General features: G+C 46.4%; 1 protein-coding gene across 3 annotated transcripts in view; it reads right to left on the bottom strand.

Moving 5' to 3' along the window:
- Window positions 1-24085, bottom strand: part of PPARG (peroxisome proliferator activated receptor gamma) — a 330251-nt gene that overhangs the window by 127707 nt on the left and 178459 nt on the right. The window lies entirely within an intron of this gene.

Genomic DNA, 24085 nt, shown 5'->3' with positions numbered 1-24085 from the left:
GGCAGATAAAAGGTTGACAGAGGTTAAGCTCGACAGGTGCAAAAGGTCAACATAGCAATGGCCGACACACAAATGGTGGACACAAGTTTTTACAATTCTGTACATCAAATCTTGTACGTTTGATAATATGCCACCACATCAGTTGAAACATGTACCCTCACGGGCTCGCTTTGCTTGCCACGCTTCCGGCAAGGTTACTATTCGCAATTGTAGTCCATGTGGATAGTAAACCAAGCAAGTGTTGAGTATATTAAAAATAAATAAAAATGTGTTGACCATTTGTGTGTCGACCATTGTCATTTGTACCTGTCAACCTTAAGCATGTCGGCTATATTGTGTCGACCTATTGACTGTCTACCTATACACTGTCAATCTATCATCCGGATACCCATTAAAATACGTTGTTTATATCTGAAGGCCATTACTGACAACAGAGGTTCTGGTTCCTGCACGCTCTGTCCCCCACTTACCTAGGCTGTTTTATACTGCAATATAAAGACTTCTACTTTTAACCCCTTTTATGAAACTTCCAAAAACTCTGTTTCTGTCATTTTGTTTCGGTGACCGTCTGTTTACTAGCAAATTACATAAAGGCATACAGGTTATTTGGTAGGAAAATATTGTGAAAGATTTACCGATGTATATGGAGGGGTCTATTTAGTAAAACCCTACGGTAACAATCATTATTCGCCACTGCAATGTACCATGAGGAGGCCCAGAGAAAACACAGCTCCTTAGTGAGGGTTTTCCGTGGTCGCTGGCCAATGTTACCAGCGAAGGGTTAAATTATTGAGTGCATGCACAGCTACCATCCATACATGTGTAAAGTGGTTTGGTCTGCATGGTCCCCATTGCCGGTTATAGCTTACGCCCTAGTGATATGGCATAATGGCCTAATTCAGACCTGATCGCAGCAGCAAAATTGTTCTCTAATGGGAAAAACCATGTGCACTGCAGGGCAGGAAGTTATAACGTGCAGAGAGAGTTAGATTTGGGTGGGTTCAGGGCCGGTGCAAAATCTCTCTGCACCCTAGGCAAAGCTTCAGGCTAGTGCCCCCTAACCTGCAAAACCCCCTCCCCCTCCCACCTACTGGAGGGGAGATGCAGGTGACCACTAGGTGGGCTGGGGTGAATTGCATCATTATACATATACAGAGAAAAGTGACAACACTCAAGGAATATTAAAGTTATATAGCATATTGTAAACCAAATCACAACGTTTTGTGACTTTGCTCACAATATATTTTCACTTTAAAAGTCCTTGAGTGCCGTCTATTCTTTATGTATACACGCTAGCGGCATGTCAGGAATCGTATATGACACTGAGGACAGTTTCACTTTTTTTCATATACAGTATACCGTACTGTATATGGGGTCTAGTGAGGATGGGATGCCAGCAGTCAGAGTACCGACAGTGACATGTCGACCACCATAATCCTGACATTTTGAATGATATTAATTAACCCTAACCCTCCCTCCCCGTAGCCTAACCCTAACCCTCCCTGGCATACTAACATTCAGGATGCCGGCTGTCGGGATTTTGGCATCCGAATTCTGACAGGTGTCAGGATTCCTGCGCCGGAATTCTGGTACGTCCCTTTAATTGTATGCTCTTTATTGTGTTCCATCCCCCATCTGTAAATTAATTACTGACCCCCCGTCCTCCATTTGTACTGTATTGTGCCCCAGTGCTTGTTGTTTCCTTATTATGCTGTTTACATGTGTAGACCACCTATCGGACTTTAAGATCAGTACTGTCTGTGCTCCCGCAGAACCCCCATGGGTTACTTACCTTAAGATGTTTTCTTGTGTTTCCCACGGCATTGGCAGGATAACTCTTGCAGGCGGCAGCAGCATTACAGCGACGCTGTGGGTGCAGACATGTAGTCAGGTGCTGCTTGCTGCTGGAGAGCCGGGATCCAGAGGCCTAGAGGAGGTGCATCAGGGCTATGAGGAGCGGCCATGGGAGTTCCCCCTTGGGAGTCATAGGGGTAAATGTATGAACTTGAAGCAGTGATAAGAGTGGAGAAGTGAGCCAGTGGAGAAGTTGCCCATGGCAACCAATAAGCTGCTCTGTATAATTTTATAGTATGCAAATTATAAATGTTACTTCAATGCTGATTGGTTGCCATGGGCAATTTCTCCACTGGCTCACTTCTCCACTCTTATCACTGCTTCATACATTTACCCCATAGTTACATCCGCCTCCTATGGGCCTTAACATGACTTTATGTTACACGTGTCGGCATGGAGGAAGCACTGAGACAAAATGCAGATGTATTAAGCCTGGAGAAGTGATAAAGCAGTGATAAGTGCAAGGTGATAACGCACCAGCCAATCAGCTCCAATATATAAATTGGCAGTTAGGAGCTGATTCTCACCTTGTACTTATCATTGCTTTATCACTTCTCCAGGCTTAATACATCTGCCCCACTATGTGGTACAGCCTGATAGTGACATCTGCACCTGATTAGACTCACAGCAGTGGCCAGCACAGTGTTAAAGGAGGAGTTCGCATACAGAGACATCCTTCAGTTTTTTGCTAGATGAATTCAGCGTCGCCCTCCAGGGGCCGGCAGTCCTAGGCAGCCACTTAAAGCTAGAAGTACCTAAAGACCCAGCATTTTGGTCACTCAGCCACTCTTCGATACCAGTGCATAAATATAAAATATCATTACTCCGGCATCTTGGTAATGCAGCTCACTCAGGTATCCCGGAACTCTCCAAAAGCTCCCACTCGCAAGGAAGGGTTCCATAAGATTGATTATTTTATGTCAATGGAGGATATCTTAGTCACTTCAACAGACATACCTTCTGATTTTGCTAGCACCTGGTTCCCTTGGTTGAAATAGAAGTCCTCAGCTGTCTATAAGACATACATGACCGCGATCCCACAAGACACGTGATCTGAGTCATTTGATTCAATCCATTCTTCTTCACTATGGCCCTCATTCCGAGTTGTTCGCTCGCTAGCTGCTTTTAGCAGCATTGCACACGCTAAGCCGCCGCCCTTTGGGAGTGTATCTTAGCTTAGCAGAATTGCGAACGAATATTAGCAGAATTGTGAATAGAAATTTCTTAGCAGTTTCTGCGTAGCTCCAGACTTACTCCTACATTGCGATCAGTTCAGTCAGTTTCGTTCCTGGTTTGACGTCACAAACACACCCAGCGTTCGCCCAGACACTCCCCCGTTTCTTCAGACACTCCCGCGTTTTTCCCAGAAACGCCAGCGTTTTTTTCGCACACTCCCAGAAAACGGCCAGTTTCCGCCCAGAAACACCCACTTCCTGTCAATCACACTACGATCACCAGAACGATGAAAAACCCTCGTTAGGCCGTGAGTAAAATACCTAACTTTTGTGTAAAATAACTAAGCGCATGCGCTCTGCGAACCTTGCACATGCGCAGTAAGCGACTAATCGCAGTATAGCGAAAATAGGCAACGAGCGAACAACTCGGAATGACCCCCTATATTCATGGACCGCAGACTTGTTCTTTCTGTTTTGTTTTGTTTTACTCCATGGCGGCTGATCCTTCCCTTATCCCTTTTCTACCTTTCCCCTCTCCTTCCCTTTCTACTTCCTGCATTGTATTTCTTATCTTTCCTCTTCTTCATTACTGTTATACTTTATAAGATTCATTAAGAATTATAAATTACAAGCTGAAGTACCCGGTGTTGCCTGGGTTTAAGTTTAGAGATGTGCACTTGAAATTTTTCGGGTTTTGTGTTTTGGTTTTGGGTTCGGTTCCGCGGCCGTGTTTTGGGTTCGACCGCGTTTTGGCAAAACCTCACCGAATTTTTTTTGTCGGATTCGGGTGTGTTTTGGATTCGGGTGTTTTTTTTTAAAAACACTAAAAAAACAGATTAAATCATAGAATTTGGGGGTCATTTTGATCCCAAAGTATTATTAACCTCAAAAACCATAATTTCCACTCATTTTCAGTCTATTCTGAATACCTCACACCTCACAATATTATTTTTAGTCCTAAAATTTGCACCTAGGTCGCTGGATGACTAAGCTAAGCGACCCTAGTGGCCGACACAAACACCGTGCCCATCTAGGAGTGGCACTGCAGTGTCACGCAGGATGGCCCTTCCAAAAAACCCTCCCCAAACAGCACATGACGCAAAGAAAAAAAGAGGCGCAATGAGGTAGCTGTGTGAGTAAGATAAGCGACCCTAGTGGCCGACACAAACACCGGGCCCATCTAGGAGTGGCACTGCAGTGTCACGCAGGATGGCCCTTCCAAAAAACCCTCCCCAAACAGCACATGACGCAAAGAAAAAAAGAGGCGCAATGAGGTAGCTGTGTGAGTAAGATAAGCGACCCTAGTGGCCGACACAAACACCGGGCCCATCTAGGAGTGGCACTGCAGTGTCACGCAGGATGGCCCTTCCAAAAAACACTCCCCAAACAGCACATGACGCAAAGAAAAAAAGAGGCGCAATGAGGTAGCTGTGTGAGTAAGATAAGCGACCCTAGTGGCCGACACAAACACCGTGCCCATCTAGGAGTGGCACTGCAGTGTCACGCAGGATGGCCCTTCCAAAAAACCCTCCCCAAACAGCACATGACGCAAAGAAAAAAAGAGGCGCAATGAGGTAGCTGTGTGAGTAAGATAAGCGACCCTAGTGGCCGACACAAACACCGGGCCCATCTAGGAGTGGCACTGCAGTGTCACGCAGGATGGCCCTTCCAAAAAAACCCTCCCCAAACAGCACATGACGCAAAGAAAAAAAGAGGCGCAATGAGGTAGCTGTGTGAGTAAGATAAGCGACCCTAGTGGCCGACACAAACACCGTGCCCATCTAGGAGTGGCACTGCAGTGTCACGCAGGATGGCCCTTCCAAAAAACCCTCCCCAAACAGCACATGACGCAAAGAAAAAAAGAGGCGCAATGAGGTAGCTGTGTGAGTAAGATAAGCGACCCTAGTGGCCGACACAAACACCGTGCCCATCTAGGAGTGGCACTGCAGTGTCACTCAGGATGGCCCTTCCAAAAAACCCTCCCCAAACAGCACATGACGCAAAGAAAAAAAGAGGCGCAATGAGGTAGCTGTGTGAGTAAGATAAGCGACCCTAGTGGCCGACACAAACACCGGGCCCATCTAGGAGTGGCACTGCAGTGTCACGCAGGATGGCCCTTCCAAAAAACCCTCCCCAAACAGCACATGACGCAAAGAAAAAAAGAGGCGCAATGAGGTAGCTGTGTGAGTAAGATAAGCGACCCTAGTGGCCGACACAAACACCGTGCCCATCTAGGAGTGGCACTGCAGTGTCACGCAGGATGGCCCTTCCAAAAAACCCTCCCCAAACAGCACATGACGCAAAGAAAAAAAGAGGCGCAATGAGGTAGCTGTGTGAGTAAGATAAGCGACCCTAGTGGCCGACACAAACACCGGGCCCATCTAGGAGTGGCACTGCAGTGTCACGCAGGATGGCCCTTCCAAAAAACCCTCCCCAAACAGCACATGACGCAAAGAAAAAAAGAGGCGCAATGAGGTAGCTGTGTGAGTAAGATAAGCGACCCTAGTGGCCGACACAAACACCGGGCCCATCTAGGAGTGGCACTGCAGTGTCACGCAGGATGGCCCTTCCAAAAAACACTCCCCAAACAGCACATGACGCAAAGAAAAAAAGAGGCGCAATGAGGTAGCTGTGTGAGTAAGATAAGCGACCCTAGTGGCCGACACAAACACCGTGCCCATCTAGGAGTGGCACTGCAGTGTCACGCAGGATGGCCCTTCCAAAAAACCCTCCCCAAACAGCACATGACGCAAAGAAAAAAAGAGGCGCAATGAGGTAGCTGTGTGAGTAAGATAAGCGACCCTAGTGGCCGACACAAACACCGGGCCCATCTAGGAGTGGCACTGCAGTGTCACGCAGGATGGCCCTTCCAAAAAAACCCTCCCCAAACAGCACATGACGCAAAGAAAAAAAGAGGCGCAATGAGGTAGCTGTGTGAGTAAGATAAGCGACCCTAGTGGCCGACACAAACACCGTGCCCATCTAGGAGTGGCACTGCAGTGTCACGCAGGATGGCCCTTCCAAAAAACCCTCCCCAAACAGCACATGACGCAAAGAAAAAAAGAGGCGCAATGAGGTAGCTGTGTGAGTAAGATAAGCGACCCTAGTGGCCGACACAAACACCGTGCCCATCTAGGAGTGGCACTGCAGTGTCACTCAGGATGGCCCTTCCAAAAAACCCTCCCCAAACAGCACATGACGCAAAGAAAAAAAGAGGCGCAATGAGGTAGCTGTGTGAGTAAGATAAGCGACCCTAGTGGCCGACACAAACACCGGGCCCATCTAGGAGTGGCACTGCAGTGTCACGCAGGATGGCCCTTCCAAAAAACCCTCCCCAAACAGCACATGACGCAAAGAAAAAAAGAGGCGCAATGAGGTAGCTGTGTGAGTAAGATAAGCGACCCTAGTGGCCGACACAAACACCGTGCCCATCTAGGAGTGGCACTGCAGTGTCACGCAGGATGGCCCTTCCAAAAAACCCTCCCCAAACAGCACATGACGCAAAGAAAAAAAGAGGCGCAATGAGGTAGCTGTGTGAGTAAGATAAGCGACCCTAGTGGCCGACACAAACACCGGGCCCATCTAGGAGTGGCACTGCAGTGTCACGCAGGATGGCCCTTCCAAAAAACATTCCACAAACAGCACATGACGCAAAGAAAAATTAAAGAAAAAAGAGGTGCAAGATGGAATTGTCCTTGGGCCCTCCCACCCACCCTTATGTTGTATAAACAGGACATGCACACTTTAACCAACCCATCATTTCAGTGACAGGGTCTGCCACACGACTGTGACTGAAATGACGGGTTGGTTTGGACCCCCACCAAAAAAGAAGCAATTAATCTCTCCTTGCACAAACTGGCTCTACAGAGGCAAGATGTCCACCTCATCATCATCCTCCGATATATCACCGTGTACATCCCCCTCCTCACAGATTATCAATTCGTCCCCACTGGAATCCACCATCTCAGCTCCCTGTGTACTTTGTGGAGGCAATTGCTGCTGGTCAATGTCTCCACGGAGGAATTGATTATAATTCATTTTAATGAACATCATCTTCTCCACATTTTCTGGATGTAACCTCGTACGCCGATTGCTGACAAGGTGAGCGGCGGCACTAAACACTCTTTCGGAGTACACACTTGTGGGAGGGCAACTTAGGTAGAATAAAGCCAGTTTGTGCAAGGGCCTCCAAATTGCCTCTTTTTCCTGCCAGTATAAGTACGGACTGTGTGACGTGCCTACTTGGATGCGGTCACTCATATAATCCTCCACCATTCTTTCAATGGTGAGAGAATCATATGCAGTGACAGTAGACGACATGTCCGTAATCGTTGTCAGGTCCTTCAGTCCGGACCAGATGTCAGCATCAGCAGTCGCTCCAGACTGCCCTGCATCACCGCCAGCGGGTGGGCTCGGAATTCTGAGCCTTTTCCTCGCACCCCCAGTTGCGGGAGAATGTGAAGGAGGAGATGTTGACAGGTCGCGTTCCGCTTGACTTGACAATTTTGTCACCAGCAGGTCTTTGAACCCCAGCAGACTTGTGTCTGCCGGAAAGAGAGATCCAAGGTAGGCTTTAAATCTAGGATCGAGCACGGTGGCCAAAATGTAGTGCTCTGATTTCAACAGATTGACCACCCGTGAATCCTTGTTAAGCGAATTAAGGGCTCCATCCACAAGTCCCACATGCCTAGCGGAATCGCTCCGTGTTAGCTCCTCCTTCAATGTCTCCAGCTTCTTCTGCAAAAGCCTGATGAGGGGAATGACCTGACTCAGGCTGGCAGTGTCTGAACTGACTTCACGTGTGGCAAGTTCAAAGGGCATCAGAACCTTGCACAACGTTGAAATCATTCTCCACTGCGCTTGAGACAGGTGCATTCCACCTCCTATATCGTGCTCAATTGTATAGGCTTGAATGGCCTTTTGCTGCTCCTCCAACCTCTGAAGCATATAGAGGGTTGAATTCCACCTCGTTACCACTTCTTGCTTCAGATGATGGCAGGGCAGGTTCAGTAGTTTTTGGTGGTGCTCCAGTCTTCTGTACGTGGTGCCTGTACGCCGAAAGTGTCCCGCAATTCTTCTGGCCACCGACAGCATCTCTTGCACGCCCCTGTCGTTTTTTAAAAAATTCTGCACCACCAAATTCAAGGTATGTGCAAAACATGGGACGTGCTGGAATTTGCCCATATTTAATGCACACACAATATTGCTGGCGTTGTCCGATGCCACAAATCCACAGGAGAGTCCAATTGGGGTAAGCCATTCCGCGATGATCTTCCTCAGTTGCCGTAAGAGGTTTTCAGCTGTGTGCGTATTCTGGAAAGCGGTGATACAAAGCGTAGCCTGCCTAGGAAAGAGTTGGCGTTTGCGAGATGCTGCTACTGGTGCCGCCGCTGCTGTTCTTGCGGCGGGAGTCCATACATCTACCCAGTGGGCTGTCACAGTCATATAGTCCTGACCCTGCCCTGCTCCACTTGTCCACATGTCCGTGGTTAAGTGGACATTGGGTACAACTGCATTTTTTAGGACACTGGTGAGTCTTTTTCTGACGTCCGTGTACATTCTCGGTATCGCCGGCCTAGAGAAGTGGAACCTAGATGGTATTTGGTAACGGGGGCACACTGCCTCAATAAATTGTCTAGTTCCCTGTGAACTAACGGCGGATACCGGACGCACGTCTAACACCAACATAGTTGTCAAGGCATCAGTTATCCGCTTTGCAGCAGGATGACTGCTGTGATATTTCATCTTCCTCGCAAAGGACTGTTGGACAGTCAATTGCTTACTGGAAGTAGTACAAGTGGGCTTACGACTTCCCCTCTGGGATGACGATCGACTCCCAGCAGCAACAACAGCAGCGCCAGCAGCAGTAGGCATTACACTCAAGGATGCATCGGAGGAATCCCAGGCAGGAGAGGACTCGTCAGAATTGCCAGTGACATGGCCTGCAGGACTATTGGCATTCCTGGGTAAGGAGGAAATTGACACTGAGGGAGTTGGTGGGGTGGTTTGCGTGAGCTTGGTTACAAGAGGAAGGGATTTACTGGTCAGTGGACTGCTTCCGCTGTCACCCAAAGTTTTTGAACTTGTCACTGACTTATTATGAATGCGCTGCAGGTGACGTATAAGGGAGGATGTTCCGAGGTGGTTAACGTCCTTACCCCTACTTATTACAGCTTGACAAAGGCAACACACGGCTTGACAAATGTTGTCCGCATTTCTGGTGAAATACTTCCACACCGAAGAGCTGATTTTTTTTGTATTTTGACCAGGCATGTCAATGGCCCTATTCCTCCCATGGACAACAGGTGTCTCCCCGGGTGCCTGACTTAAACAAACCACCTCACCATCAGAATCCTCCTGGTCAATTTCCTCCCCAGCGCCAGCAACACCCATATCCTCCTCATCCTGGTGTACTTCAACACTGACATCTTCAATCTGACTATCAGGAACTGGACTGCGGGTGCTCCTTCCAGCACTTGCAGGGGGCGTGCAAATGGTGGAAGGCGCATGCTCTTCACGTCCAGTGTTGGGAAGGTCAGGCATCGCAACCGACACAATTGGACTCTCCTTGTGGATTTGGGATTTCGAAGAACGCACAGTTCTTTGCGGTGCTTTTGCCAGCTTGAGTCTTTTCAGTTTTCTAGCGAGAGGCTGAGTGCTTCCATCCTCATGTGAAGCTGAACCACTAGCCATGAACATAGGCCAGGGCCTCAGCCGTTCCTTGCCACTCCGTGTGGTAAATGGCATATTGGCAAGTTTACGCTTCTCCGACGACAATTTTATTTTAGGTTTTGGAGTCCTTTTTTTACTGATATTTGGTGTTTTGGATTTGACATGCTCTGTACTATGACATTGGGCATTGGCCTTGGCAGACGACGTTGCTGGCATTTCATCGTCTCGGCCATGACTAGTGGCAGCAGCTTCAGCACGAGGTGGAAGTGGATCTTGATCTTTCCCTAATTTTGGAACCTCAACATTTTTGTTCTCCATATTTTAATAGGCACAACTAAAAGGCACCTCAGGTAAACAATGGAGATGGATGGATACTAGTATACTTATGGATGGACTGCCGAGTGCCGACACAGAGGTAGCTACAGCCGTGGACTACCGTACTGTGTCTGCTGCTAATATAGACTGGATGATAATGAGATGAAATCAATATATATATATGTATGTATATATAATATCACTAGTACTGCAGCCGGACAGGTAGATACTATATTTATTAGGTAATGATGACTGATGACGGACCTGCTGGACACTGTCAGCTCAGCAGCACCGCAGACTGCTACAGTAAGCTACTATACTATAGTAGTATGTACAAAGAAGAAAGAAAAAAAAAAAACACGGGTAGGTGGTATACAATTATGGATGGACTGCCGAGTGCCGACACAGAGGTAGCTACAGCCGTGGACTACCGTACTGTGTCTGCTGCTAATATAGACTGGATGATAATGAGATGAAATCAATATATATATATGTATGTATATATAATATCACTAGTACTGCAGCCGGACAGGTAGATAATATATTTATTAGGTAATGATGACTGATGACGGACCTGCTGGACACTGTCAGCTCAGCAGCACCGCAGACTGCTACAGTAAGCTACTATACTATAGTAGTATGTACAAAGAAGAAAGAAAAAAAAAACCACGGGTAGGTGGTATACAATTATGGATGGACTGCCGAGTGCCGACACAGAGGTAGCTACAGCCGTGGACTAACGTACTGTGTCTGCTGCTAATATAGACTGGATGATTGATAATGAGATGAAATCAATATATATGTATGTATATATAATATCACTAGTACTGCAGCCGGACAGGTAGATAATATATTTATTAGGTAATGATGACTGATGACGGACCTGCTGGACACTGTCAGCTCAGCAGCACCGCAGACTGCTACAGTAAGCTACTATACTATAGTAGTATGTACAAAGAAGAAAGAAAAAAAAAAACCACGGGTAGGTGGTATACAATTATGGATGGACTGCCGAGTGCCGACACAGAGGTAGCTACAGCCGTGGACTACCGTACTGTGTCTGCTGCTAATATAGACTGGATGATAATGAGATGAAATCAATATATATATATATGTATGTATATATAATATCACTAGTACTGCAGCCGGACAGGTAGATAATATATTTATTAGGTAATGATGACTGATGACGGACCTGCTGGACACTGTCAGCTCAGCAGCACCGCAGACTGCTACAGTAAGCTACTATACTCTGTAGTAGTATGTACAAAGAAGAAAGAAAAAAAAAAACCACGGGTAGGTGGTATACAATTATGGATGGACTGCCGAGTGCCGACACAGAGGTAGCTACAGCCGTGGACTAACGTACTGTGTCTGCTGCTAATATAGAGTCTAGACTGGATGATAAATTATTGATAATGAGATGAAATCAATATAATATCACTAGTACTGCAGCCGGACAGGTACTATATATATTTATTATGTAATGACTGATGACGGACCTGCTGGACACTGTCAGGTCAGCACAGCACCGCAGACTGCTACAGTAAGCTACTATAGTAGTATGTATAAAGAAGAATGAAAAAAAAAAACCACGGGTAGGTGGTATACAATATTATATATATATATATATATATATATATATATTATATACAATTATATATATATATATATATATATATATATATTAAACTGGTGGTGATTGATTATTAAACTGGTGGTCACTTCAGGTCACGTTGCAACTTGCAACTAGTACTCCGAGGCCTAAGCAGACAATCACAAAATATATTATTATACTGGTGGTCAGTGTGGTCACAACAATGGCAGTGTGGCACTGACTCTGGCAGCAAAAGTGTGCACTGTACGTTATATGTACTCCTGAGTCCTGCTCTCAGACTCTAACTGCTCCCCACTGTCAGTGTCTCCCCCACAAGTCAGATAATACACTTACAGTCACACTATCTATTATCTAATCTAGTATAAATATCACTTCAGCAAGTAGTATAGTAGTATACAGTATAGTAGTACTCCTCCTAATAATGCTCCCCAAAATACTGTGTCTCTCTCTTCTCTAAACGGAGAGGACGCCAGCCACGTCCTCTCCCTATGACTCTCAATGCACGTGTGAAAATGGCGGCGACGCGCGGCTCCTTATATAGAATCCGAGTCTCGCGATAGAATCCGAGCCTCGCGAGAATCCGACAGCGTGATGATGACGTTCGGGCGCGCTCGGGTTAGCCGAGCAAGGCGGGAAGATCCGAGCCTGCTCGGACCCGTGTAAAAAACCTGAAGTTCGGGCGGGTTCGGATTCAGAGGAACCGAACCCGCTCATCTCTATTTAAGTTATTAAGTTATCAATGAGTTGGATGTAACTGTCCACATTTCAAAAATAATTATCAGCTTAGCAGCTCTTCCAACACACCCATGAGCTGGCTGCCCAGTGTCGTTTTTTTGGGGGAGTGTTGCCAGTAGCCCTAATCCCCAGCTTTAAAAAAAATTCACATAAAAAAGAAAAAAATGTGAAAAAGAGGAAGAAACACTGTAAAAGTGTAAAGATTATTATTGATTATTTGGATGGTGTGGCCAAGACTGGGGGAACCCTCATGTCGGTCAGACACATGGCTAGAAAGCCAGCAGACCAGTCTGGGGTGGGACAAAATCATACACAAAAAATTAGATAGATAGCTGAAGAGAAAATAAAAAAATAAAAAAGGAGAAAGACCAAGAGGGGATAGACAAAGCAGGACTCAAAGAAGAAATTGAAGGGGGTAGAGAAGGAATAAAAAAGAAAGAGAAAAGCAAACCACACAGTATTCCAAGGCTGCAGTCAAAAAGCACTGTACTTTCCTGTCCAACGATTTCAGAAGCAAGAGACCTCCCAGCTCCAGGAACGGAGATACTGTATGAATCATCTAAAAGAGATTTATCTGTCTCATATCTACCTCATTGTTGCCAGTCACGTTGTTTTATATCCTGCCTTGACCTGTAGATTAGTAGCTCTTGGGATCTTTCATAGAGACTGGCAGAATGTGTTGAAGTCAAAGCACAGTGCACGGCACAGGGGGCAAACGATGTTAATCTGAAGCCATTGAGCCAAGCATGGAGCATAGAAAATATGGAGGGCAGGATGGAACTGCTACTTTCAGATGGTACAGGTCTCTCCGGCTTCTTCCTCTCCAGCAGTGCAACAGTGCAGCAGTCCAACAGAGAATGGTCTTCCTGATGGTGCCCTTTCTAATGGTGCCCTTTCTGAGGTTGATCTTGCTGATGTTGGTCTTGCTGAGGTTGGTCTTCCAGAGGTTGACCTTGCTGATGGTCTGAGACATCCTCCCGTCCATATGATGTTCTGGATTGGACCCGATCCAATCAGCTGGGCTAACTCCCTCTGACTCATTGTAGCTGCTGGTATAGTTCACAGTTAAAAGTAGGTGCACAAAAGTAAAAAAGAAAAAAGAAAAATCACACAAACACACAGCACAGATCTGATTGTGCACTCTGATCCGGTCACTTGCAGGAAGTAGTCACTAGGTACAGAGTACAGACTAGTTCGCTCTTCCAGAGGCTTTTCTCATGTGTCCACAGCAGCTTCAACTGAGTAAATGCCAGTGATATTGCCATGCGCTGGGGTTTTATACCATGGAGAATTCAAATGTGGCATGCGGGCGGCAGTTGGTAGTGGCAGTTGGTGATGGCTGTGCATCAGCTCTCCGCCCTATACCCCGCACCATCATCTCCCCCCTGATATTACACAGTGACACATGTGGGAAATTACATGTTAGTGGTGAGGAGTCATTACACCAAGTGGTTTGTGGCATTAACTGCAACAATCTCAGTTCTGTTGCTGGACCCAGTGAGCTCAACTGTCATTGCTGCTGTCATCAATTGGTGATCTCTGTGGTGACAGCTGCCAAACATTATTCCATGATATAGGCTATCTATCTATCTATCTATCTATCTATCTATCTATCTATCTATCTATCTATCTATCTATCTATCCATCCATCCACATAATACAGGGCAAGTATAGCATACTCCCAAATGTCTGTAAAGTGGGTTCTTAGTAATGAATGTTGTATAAAGTAATCTCTATTGTCACTGAAATAACCAGCACACCACAGTGCAAGTGAAATACATGTTTGCGCTTGCATTGTGGAATGCTGGATCTGTGACAACAGAGATCTATCTATCTATCTATCTATCTATCTATCTATCTATCTATCTATCTATCTATCTATCTATCTATCTATCTATCCTGTAAATATATGTGTATATATATATACACACAGATGTAGCCATGCTCATCTAGCATGGCTAGATTGCAGGTGGGCACTCTTGGTGCACCTAGCCGAGCTGAGGTAGCATACAGAGACGCTCCCATTCATGCATCGGTGCCCGCGATGATCGCCCCATCGTGCCGGGGCACAGATGTAGCCACAATAAACGTGGCTACATCTATATATATATATATATATATATATATATATATACACAGTTGTGCTCATAAGTTTACATACCCTAGCAGAATTTGTGATTTTCTGGCCATTTGTCAAAGAATATGAATGATAACTCACAAACTTTTCTTTCACTCATGGTTAGTGGTTGGGTGAAGCCATTTATTGTCAAACAACTGTGTTTACTCTTTTTAAATCATAATGACAACAGAAACTACCCAAATGACCCTGATCAAAAGTTTACATACCCCAGTTCTTAATACTGTGTATTGCCCCCTTTAACATCAATGACAGCTTGAAGTCTTTTGTGGTAGTTGTGGATGAGGCTCTTTATTTTCTCAGATGGTAAAGCTGTACCCAGAAAAATTAATGCTGTTTTGAAGGCAAAAGTTGGTCACACCAAATATTGATTTGATTTAGATATCTCTTCATTCACTTTGCATTTTGTTAATTGATAAAAATAAAAGCTTTCTTACTTTTCAGCATTTTTCTCACACCTTCCTAAAACTTTAGCACAGTATTGTATCTCTCTCTCATATATATGTATATACAGGGCCGACTTCAAATGGGGGCATGGTCAGTTACGCCCCCATTTGTGCCCCCTGTAGCGCCGCTGAAAGAAAATAAAAATAAAAAAAAGTATACTTACTATCCCCGTTCCTGATCCAGACCGCTGCAGACCTCCGCCGGCGCCGCTCTTCTCCTCTCCTCTCCTCGATCTATGGGAGAGACATTATTACGTCTCTCCCATAGAACAGCATAGACACTAGAGGTCAATTATGACCCCTAGTGTCCGTGCCACTATGCTGTGCGGTGCGCGATGACTTCATCGCGCATCGCACAGCAAAGGTCCTCTCCATGAAGGGAAACTAGACTGTAGCATCTAGTTTCCCTTCATGGAAAGGACCTTTGCTGTGCGGTGCGCGATGACGTCATCGCGCACCGCACAACAAAGGTCCTCTCCATGAAGGGAAACTAGACGCTACGCCTCTGGTTCTCTTTAAAGCGGGGGGGCACACCCTCTTTATTATACACATTTTACAAGTGTCACTACACTGGAAGCAGACACCTTACTGATGAAGCTATTTGCTCTTGTATAGGAAATATGAGAATTTTAACTATATGAAGATACTTCTCTGACAATTACACGTAACTTCATATAGTTAGAATTCTCATGCTTCCTCTACAGGAGCAAATAGCTCCATCAGTAAAGTGACTGCTGTTAGTGTAACAGGTCATGGGTTCTAATCCTGGGTATGACTGCTAAGAAATGTTTGATTTAAAATAAAAGACTATTAAATGTATAAATACAGTATATAAATTTTTTTCAGAACAACACACACACACACACACACACACACACACACACACACACACACACACACACACACACACACACACACACACACACACACACACACACACACACACACACACATCCACACACACACACATCTTGATATAGGAAATAGGGGGGCACCAATATATATCTTGCCTCCGGGCAACTGGGACGAACTTACGCCACTGAGTACAACCACAGAAATAAACAGTGGATATGTATAGTAACAGCTCCAAGGCAACTGTTTACTGTGCCTAGCACTAACTTTCGGCTCATTCCATGAAATTATTTCATCAGTTTAAAAAGAGAGAAAAAAAAGGGACTTGTATTCGGTATCAAACAATAGTCAATTTAAAGTGTTAAAATGACTGCTAATTTCATATTTATAAATTCAGAATTTAATTTTTTAATTTTAGTTTCCACAAATTTCACATAATGAGCCATTTATAACTGGACTATGGGGGTCATTCCGAGTTGATCGCTAGCTGCCATTGTTTCGCAGCGCAGCGATCAGTGAAAAAAGCGGCTAATCTGCGCATGCGTATGCACCGCAATGCGCACGCGCAAAGTACGGGTACAAAAAGCATCCTGGTTTTGCACAGGTTCTAGCAAAGCTTTCAGTAGCACGGCAGAACGCAGGAAGATTGACATGAAGTGGGCGTTACTGGGTGGCAACCGACCGTTTTCAGGGAGTGCTTCGAAAAATGCAGGCATGTCGGGAAAAATGCAGGCGTTGCTGGGCGAACGCTGGGCGGGTGTGTGACGTCAAAAGCCGTCCCTCCATAGTTAGAATCAATGCACACGAAGAGTAACTACAGGGCTGGTCTTGTTTTGCACAAAATTATTAATTGCTGGCCAGCTATATTCTGAGTAGCAAAATGGAGAGAGACGGGACTGCTAATGTCAGCTGGGCTGTGGATCACACTGATTGTCACAGGGACACCCCCCCCCCCCCCCCCGGATCTGCCCTCCCCCCCCACCCCCCCACCCCCCCGGTCGAGGGGGACAAATCCCTCTAATTCCCAGCGTGCTACACCATTATGTATTATACTTTTTGAAAACATTTTGGGGAGGGGGCGCCCCAATTTGGAAGCCCCCTCCTCCTGTATCCAGTACTGTTGCTGCTCTTGACAGCCCTGCACAGTAGTGGTAATTCAATTCTCAGAAAGTATTGCAAAAAATACTAAATCACTGTATTATAGTAATATAATTTGAATTATTACTCCTCAAACACAAACTAGGATTGCCAATAACAACATACTCTGTGCAGAAAGCTTAAAGTCGAAAAGAATTGCTCAATTTTAAATAATTGATGGACTGCTGTATTAAAAGTATCCCATAAAGTATTTATTTTGGAGGGGACTTTGTTCTAGCAGTACTGGTGGACCACTGGGAGATTATTTTCGAGAACTTTTGACTCACGTTAGGGATATTACATATGGATTATTTGATTAATGATCTATGTGATACTCAGGGCCGGACTGGGACTAAAAATAGCCCTGGCATTTTTAAAGCACACAGGCCCACCTCTGTGACTCCTCCCCTTACTATTCCTGACTCCTCCCCACTTATTAGTCTATGTTCTTACAAATATAATTAATATTCTAACAACATACAGGCGTACATCATTCTCTATTAAAATATACACAACCAGTGGTTGAAGTGGAAATTTTTAAGTGGGGGTATGGAAATGTGAGGATTGTAATTAAGCGCGCGCCAAAGGCGCGCTCCAGAAAAGGGGGCGTGGCCACTCAAAAGGGGGCGTGGCCTTCAGTGTAGTTTACCACACCATACACCCCTTATACGCATTATGCACCACAATAGTAGGACCCCTTATACTATCTAGTACTGCTGCCCCTTTCACATTATACCACACAGTATGAGCCAAAATTCACAGCACCCGGTATGAGCCGAAATTTACATTATATGCCCCCGATAGTGCAGTGCCAGGTATACAAATGCCCCCACAGTGCCAGGTATACAAATGCCCCCACAGTGCCAGGTATACAGATGCCCCCACAGTGCCAGGTATACAAATGCCCCCACAGTGCCAGGTATACAAATGCCCCCACAGTGCCAGGTAAACAATTGCCCCCACAGTGCCAGGTATACAAATGCCCCCACAGTGCCAGGTATACAAATGCCCCCACAGTGCCAGATCCACAAATGCCCCCCACAGTGCCAGGTATACAAAGGCCCCCACAGTGCCAGATCCACAAATGCCCCCACAGTGCCAGGTATACAAATGCCCCCACAGTGCCAGGTATATAGATGCCCCCACAGTGCAAGGTATACAGATGCCCCCACAGTGCCATGTATACAGATGCCCCCACAGTGCCAGGTAAACAATTGCCCCCACAGTGCCAGGTATACAAATGCCCCCACAGTGCCAGGTAAACAATTGCCCCCACAGTGCCAGGTATACAAATGCCCCCACAGTGCCAGGTATACAAATGCCCCCACAGTGCCAGATCCACAAATGCCCCCCACAGTGCCAGGTATACAAATGCCCCCACAGTGCCAGGTATACAAATGCCCCCACAGTGCAAGGTATACAAATGCCCCCACAGTGCCAGGTATATAGATGCCCCCACAGTGCAAGGTATACAGATGCCCCCACAGTGCCATGTATACAGATGCCCCCACAGTGCCAGGTAAACAATTGCCCCCACAGTGCCAGGTATACAAATGCCCTACAGTGCCAGCCAATTGCCCCCACAGTGCCAGGTATACAATTGCCCCCACAGCAGCCAGTGCTGCAGCTGCTTACCGCTGCTGCACTGCTGCTGCTGCTGCTCCTCCTCCTCCGGGCTGTGAGGGACGGGGGTGAGAGCGCCGGGCGCCCGCCAGCGCGGCTGTGTCTGGCGCGGCAGCGTATAGCGTTCAAACCAGCCGCCGGTTCGTGAGCCAATAATAGCTCGCGGACCGGCGGCTTCTGATTGGCTGCCGGTCCGCGAGCTCTGATTGGCTCACGAACCGGCGGCTGCTTTGAAGTCTGCTATACGGCGCTCTCACCCCTGTCCCTCACAGCTCTCCAATCTTGACAGCTGAGACGCGCTGCCGCCGGACTGAGCCATCGTGGCCATCGGCCCTTCTGGCATTTGCCAGAAGTGCCAGATGGCCAGTCCGGCCCTGGTGACACTACATGGAGAGCACAAACCAAGCATGTAGATAAAAGGAATTGTCTGTAGACATCTGAGAAAGGATTGTCTCGAGGCACAAATCTGGGGAAGGGTACAAAAATATCTGCTGCTTTGAAGGTCCCAATAAGCACAGTAGCCTCCATCATCAGCAAATGGAAGAAGTTTGGAACCACCAGGACTCTTCCTAGAGCTGACCGGCCGTCTAAACTGAGCGATCGGGGGAGAAGGGCTCTAGTCAGGGAGGTGACCAAGAACCTGATAGTCACTCTGTCAGAGCTACAGCATTCCTCTGTGGAGAGAGGAGAACCTTCCAGAAGGCCTGTATGGTAGAGTGGCCAGACGGAAGCCACTCCTTAGTAGAAAGCACATGGCAGACTGCCTGGAGTTTGCCAAAATGCACCTGAAGGACTCTCAGACCATGAGAAACAAAATTCTCTGGTCTGATGAGACAAAGACTGATCTCTGTGGCGTGAGTTCAGGTGTTATGTTTGGAGGAAACCAGGCACCGCTCATCACCAGGCCAATACCACCCCTACAGTGAAGCATGGTGGTGGCAGCATCATGATGTCGGGATGTTTTTCAGCGGCAGAAACTGGGAGTCTAGTCAGGATAGAGGGAAAGATGAATGCAGCAATGTACAGAGACATTCTGGATGAAAACCTGCTCCAGAGCCCTCTTGACCTCAAACTGGGGCGACGGTTCATCTTTCAGTAGGACAATGACCCTACGCACATAGCCAAGATATCAAAGGAGTGGCTTCAGGACAACTCTATGATTGTCCTTGAGTGGCCCAGCCAGAGCCCAGACTTTAATCCGATTGAACACCTCTGGAGAGATCTGAAATTGGCTGTGCACTGACGCTTCCCATCCAACCTGATGGAGCTTGAGAGGTGAGGGATACGGTCGTTAGGTCGACACAGCTTAGGTCGACAGTCATTAGGTTGACCACTGAAGGTCGACATGGTCAATAGGTCAACATGATCATTAGGTTGACGTGTACTAGGTCGACAGGGCAAAAGGTCGACATGAGTTTTTCACATTTTTTTTCTATACTTGACGATCCACGTGGACTACGATTGGAACGGTAACCGAAGCATGGCAAGGGCACACGGTGCACTAATTGGGGTTCCCTGTCACTTTACGGAGAAAACGACACCAAAAAAAGTTTAAAAAACTCATGTCGACCTTTTCACCTGTCGACATAGTACATGTCGACATAATGCCCATGTCGTCCTAGTGCATGTCAACCTTCAGTGGTCGACCTAAGTTGAGTTGACCCAACGACCCATACCCAGAGGTGATGCAAAGAGGAATGGGCGAAATTGCGCAAAGATAGGTGTGCCAAGCTTGTGGCATCATATTCAAAAAGACTTGAGGCTGTTTTTGCTGCCAAAGGTGCATTAACAAAGTATTGAGCAAATGCTGTGAATACTTATGTACATTTGATTTCTTAGTTTTCATTTTTAATAAATTTGCAAAAATCACAAAAAAAACAACTTTTTTCACGTTGTCATTATGGGGTATTGTGTGTAGAAATTTGAGGGGAAAAAATAATTCCATTTTGGAATAAGGCTGTAACATAACAAAATGTGGAAAAAGTGAAGCACTGTGAATACTTTCCGGATGCACTGTATATCAGACACAGAAGACTTACTTGGATTGAGGGACTGATTCAGAGATGTACGACGGTAACACAGCCCCTGCATATCGATCAAGCTGAGGCTTAGTGAACACTGCGTATGCACAGATCGATAAACATGGGAGATGTACGTAAACCACCTCAGGTCTGCATACATCTCTGAATTAGGCCATGAAACTGGTATTTAGTACAGTGGCGGAACTAGCAAGCGGTGGGCCCAGGTGCGACAAAATGCTATGCCCCCCCCCCCCATCCCATCCAAGTCCACCCCCTCACCCCTTGAGAGGATCTGGTGAGGGGGACCTGCTCAGGGCCAGAGAAATGGATACCTAGCAACAGTGCCGTAACTAGACATTTTAGCACTGTGTGCAAGAAACGGCATCGGAGCCCCTCCCCTGCATGCAAAACAGGGGCAGTGCGCGCCGTAGGCGCGCGCAAAAATACATAGTGGCGTGGCTTCGCGGGGAAGGGGTGTGGCCACAAAATAATACCAATTCCTAAAACGGTGCACAGTAGTCTCCATTCTTCAAATTACGCCGCACAGTAGCACCACTACACCAGGTAGAGATCCTTTTACACCTTACAGCGAACAGATTCCTCTTTTTACACATTACGGCAGACAGCGTCCCCTTTTTACACATTACGGCAGACAGCGTCCCCCTTTTTATTACGGCAGACAGCGTCCCCTTTTTACACATAACGACAGACAGCGTGCCCTTGTTACACATAGCGGCAGACAGCGTGCACTTTTTACACATTACGGCAGACAGCGTCCCCTTTTTACACATTACGGCAGACAGCGTCCCCTTTTTACACATTATGGCAGACAGCGTCCCCTTTTTACACATAACGGCAGACAACGTACACTTTTTACACATAGCGGCAGACAGCGTGCCCTTGTTACACATTACGGCAGACAGCGTGCCCTTGTTACACATTACGGCAGACAGCGTGCCCTTGTTACACATTACGGCAGACAGCGTGCCCTTGTTACACATTACTGCAGACAGCGTGCCCTTGTTACACATTACGGCAGGCAGATTCCCCCTTTTTACACGTTGCGGCAGGCAGTCCCCCGTTTTTACACATTGCGGCAGGCAGATTCCCCATTTTTACACATTACGGCAGGCAGATTCTCCCTTTTTACACATTGCGCAGGCAGATTCCCCATTTTTACACATTGCGGCAGGCAGATTCCCCATTTTTACACATTGCGGCAGGCAGTCCCCCCTTTTTACACATTGTGGCAGGCAGTCCCCCATTTTTACACATAGCGGTAGGCAGTCCACCCTTTTTACACATTGCGGTAGGCAGTCCCCCATTTTTACACATAGCGGCAGGCAGTCCCAACAAATAAAGAAAGAAAGAGACAGAAAGAAATAAAGAAAGAGACAGAAAGAAAGAAAGAAATAAAGAGAAAGAAAGAAAGTAGAATCATACTTACCCTCTCCGCTGGCTCAGGCTCCTCGTGCAGCTTGACGATTCCCGGGCAGTAGACGAGGTGGAGGAGGGAGCCGCAGCAGCGCTGTGTTATTGGTGGAGGCGCTGCTGCCCCCCTGCTTCACTATAGGCTGTTCTCGGAAGACAGCCTATAGTGAAGCAGAGGGGCAGCAGCAGCAGCGCCTCCACCAGTAACAAAGCGCTGCTGCGGCTCCCTCCTTCACCTCCGTCCTCCTCCTTCCCCCGTCCGTGCCGCTGCTCTTCTCCTCTGTGGGCGGCTGTGTGCTGCGGGCAGCGGTTGCCCGCAGCGCACAGCGGCATGTAATGAGTCAGTTTGACTCATTACATGCTTGGGCCCCTGGACAGAGGCGGGCCCCAGTGCAACGCACTGCTTGCCCTGCCGGTAGTTCCGCCTCTGATTTAGTATTTTTGTGTTTGTTGTCCTTGTAACTATATTTCTGTGCTGGAAAACCCATGGAAATAGAATTTCCATTTATTATTTTTTCCAAGACAATTTACCTCTAAATGTTACAATCCCTTACATTGTATCTTTTGTTTTAGTAACCTTTCTGCTTTCAAAGTGTCCTGCTGCTCCATTGTGAACAAATATTACAAAACATAATAAGATAAAAGAAGACAGTGCGACCTTGGCTAGTGCCAAAAATCACCAACAGTGCCAGCGTAACGTCTGCCTACAGGGATTGTTGGTCAACAGAGGTTGAGATGGTTTGAAAGGTAATCAATGTTAATAGTAAAACTTTATTCACAGAGGTAATGAACAATGTGGACATTTGACTTAGGAAGATATACAATACTTGTTTCCAGGCAGTCTTTGTTTACTAATGGAAAAAGACAAAATCATCACAATGAAAACTAAACCCATATACAACAGTGTGTGATTGTGGAAATTTTAATCAGAAAAGACTGCTTCACCGAGATACAAATATGTAGATATACTGTAGAGTAGTACTGGAAATAAATAGACCTAATAGATCATATTTATAGGACTGCATGAGGAAGTAATAATCAGCAGTAAATGCATCTTGAGAGTGAGACACAATGGTGCAGATTCAATTAGCCACAAGGTTTACCTGCGACTAATTGCTTTGCCCTGACTATCCAAAAAAAATAATAATAATAAAAAAAATAAAATAAAAAATAAATAAATAATAATTTAATAAGAGTGCGCCCAAACAAGAGTCATACTTTTCTCCTTGTACATATACAATTACTAAATAATTCCTTGCAGTTTCTGAGTAGCTCCAGACCTACTCCTAGATTGCGATCACCTCGGTCCGTTTAGTTCCTGGTTTGACGTCAAAAACACGCCCTGCGTTCGGCCAGCCACTCCCCTGTTTTTCCAGCCACTCCTGCGTTTTTACCTGGCACGCCTGCGTTTTTTATCACACTCCCTGAAAACAGTTTCCGCCCAGAAACACCCACTTCCTGTCAATCATACTACGATCACTCGAGGGTTGAAAAAACATTGCTGGAGCTTGTGTAAATCTCCAAAGTTTTGTGTAAAATTACTTAACGCATGCGCGCTGCGTACCATGCGCATGCGCAATTTCCACTTAATCGCTGCGTTGCGAAAAAAAGGCAACGAGCGAACAACTCGGAATGACCACCATAGTGGCCAAAGTGGTCGTTTTAATGGACAACTTGCCGTTGCCCACTAAACTTCCTCTCCTCTTCACCTTTCCACCTTTAGGGATGTTTCCCTTATCTGGCTCGGATTTACTGGCTACTGAGGAAGTCGCTTCATTCTTTTCTGGGTGTTTGTGACACCTGACATTAACCAACTCTGGACTGGGGAAGGTTTTTAAGTTCACTCTGGGCCTAGTGGTCACCCCGGCCCTCACTGGTCTTGGCCTATATATAATTTCACCTTTTATGGCCAAGCTCTTGGCACCGGTAACACCTAGTCTCTGCCCTGACTTTAAATGTTCTGAGGTCATGGTCCAACTTTGCCCCCACCCTTTCCCTCAAAGTGAGGCATTGGTCTCGAGTCTCAGAAAGTCCTTTCATTTGTTGAACTTTTAGTGCTTCCTTCAGTC

Source organism: Pseudophryne corroboree, chromosome 9, assembly GCF_028390025.1.
Source record: "Pseudophryne corroboree isolate aPseCor3 chromosome 9, aPseCor3.hap2, whole genome shotgun sequence".
NCBI lineage: Eukaryota > Metazoa > Chordata > Amphibia > Anura > Myobatrachidae > Pseudophryne > Pseudophryne corroboree.
The sequence above is the reverse complement of the archived record's forward strand: the minus strand, read 5'-3'. Positions and strand labels throughout refer to the sequence as shown.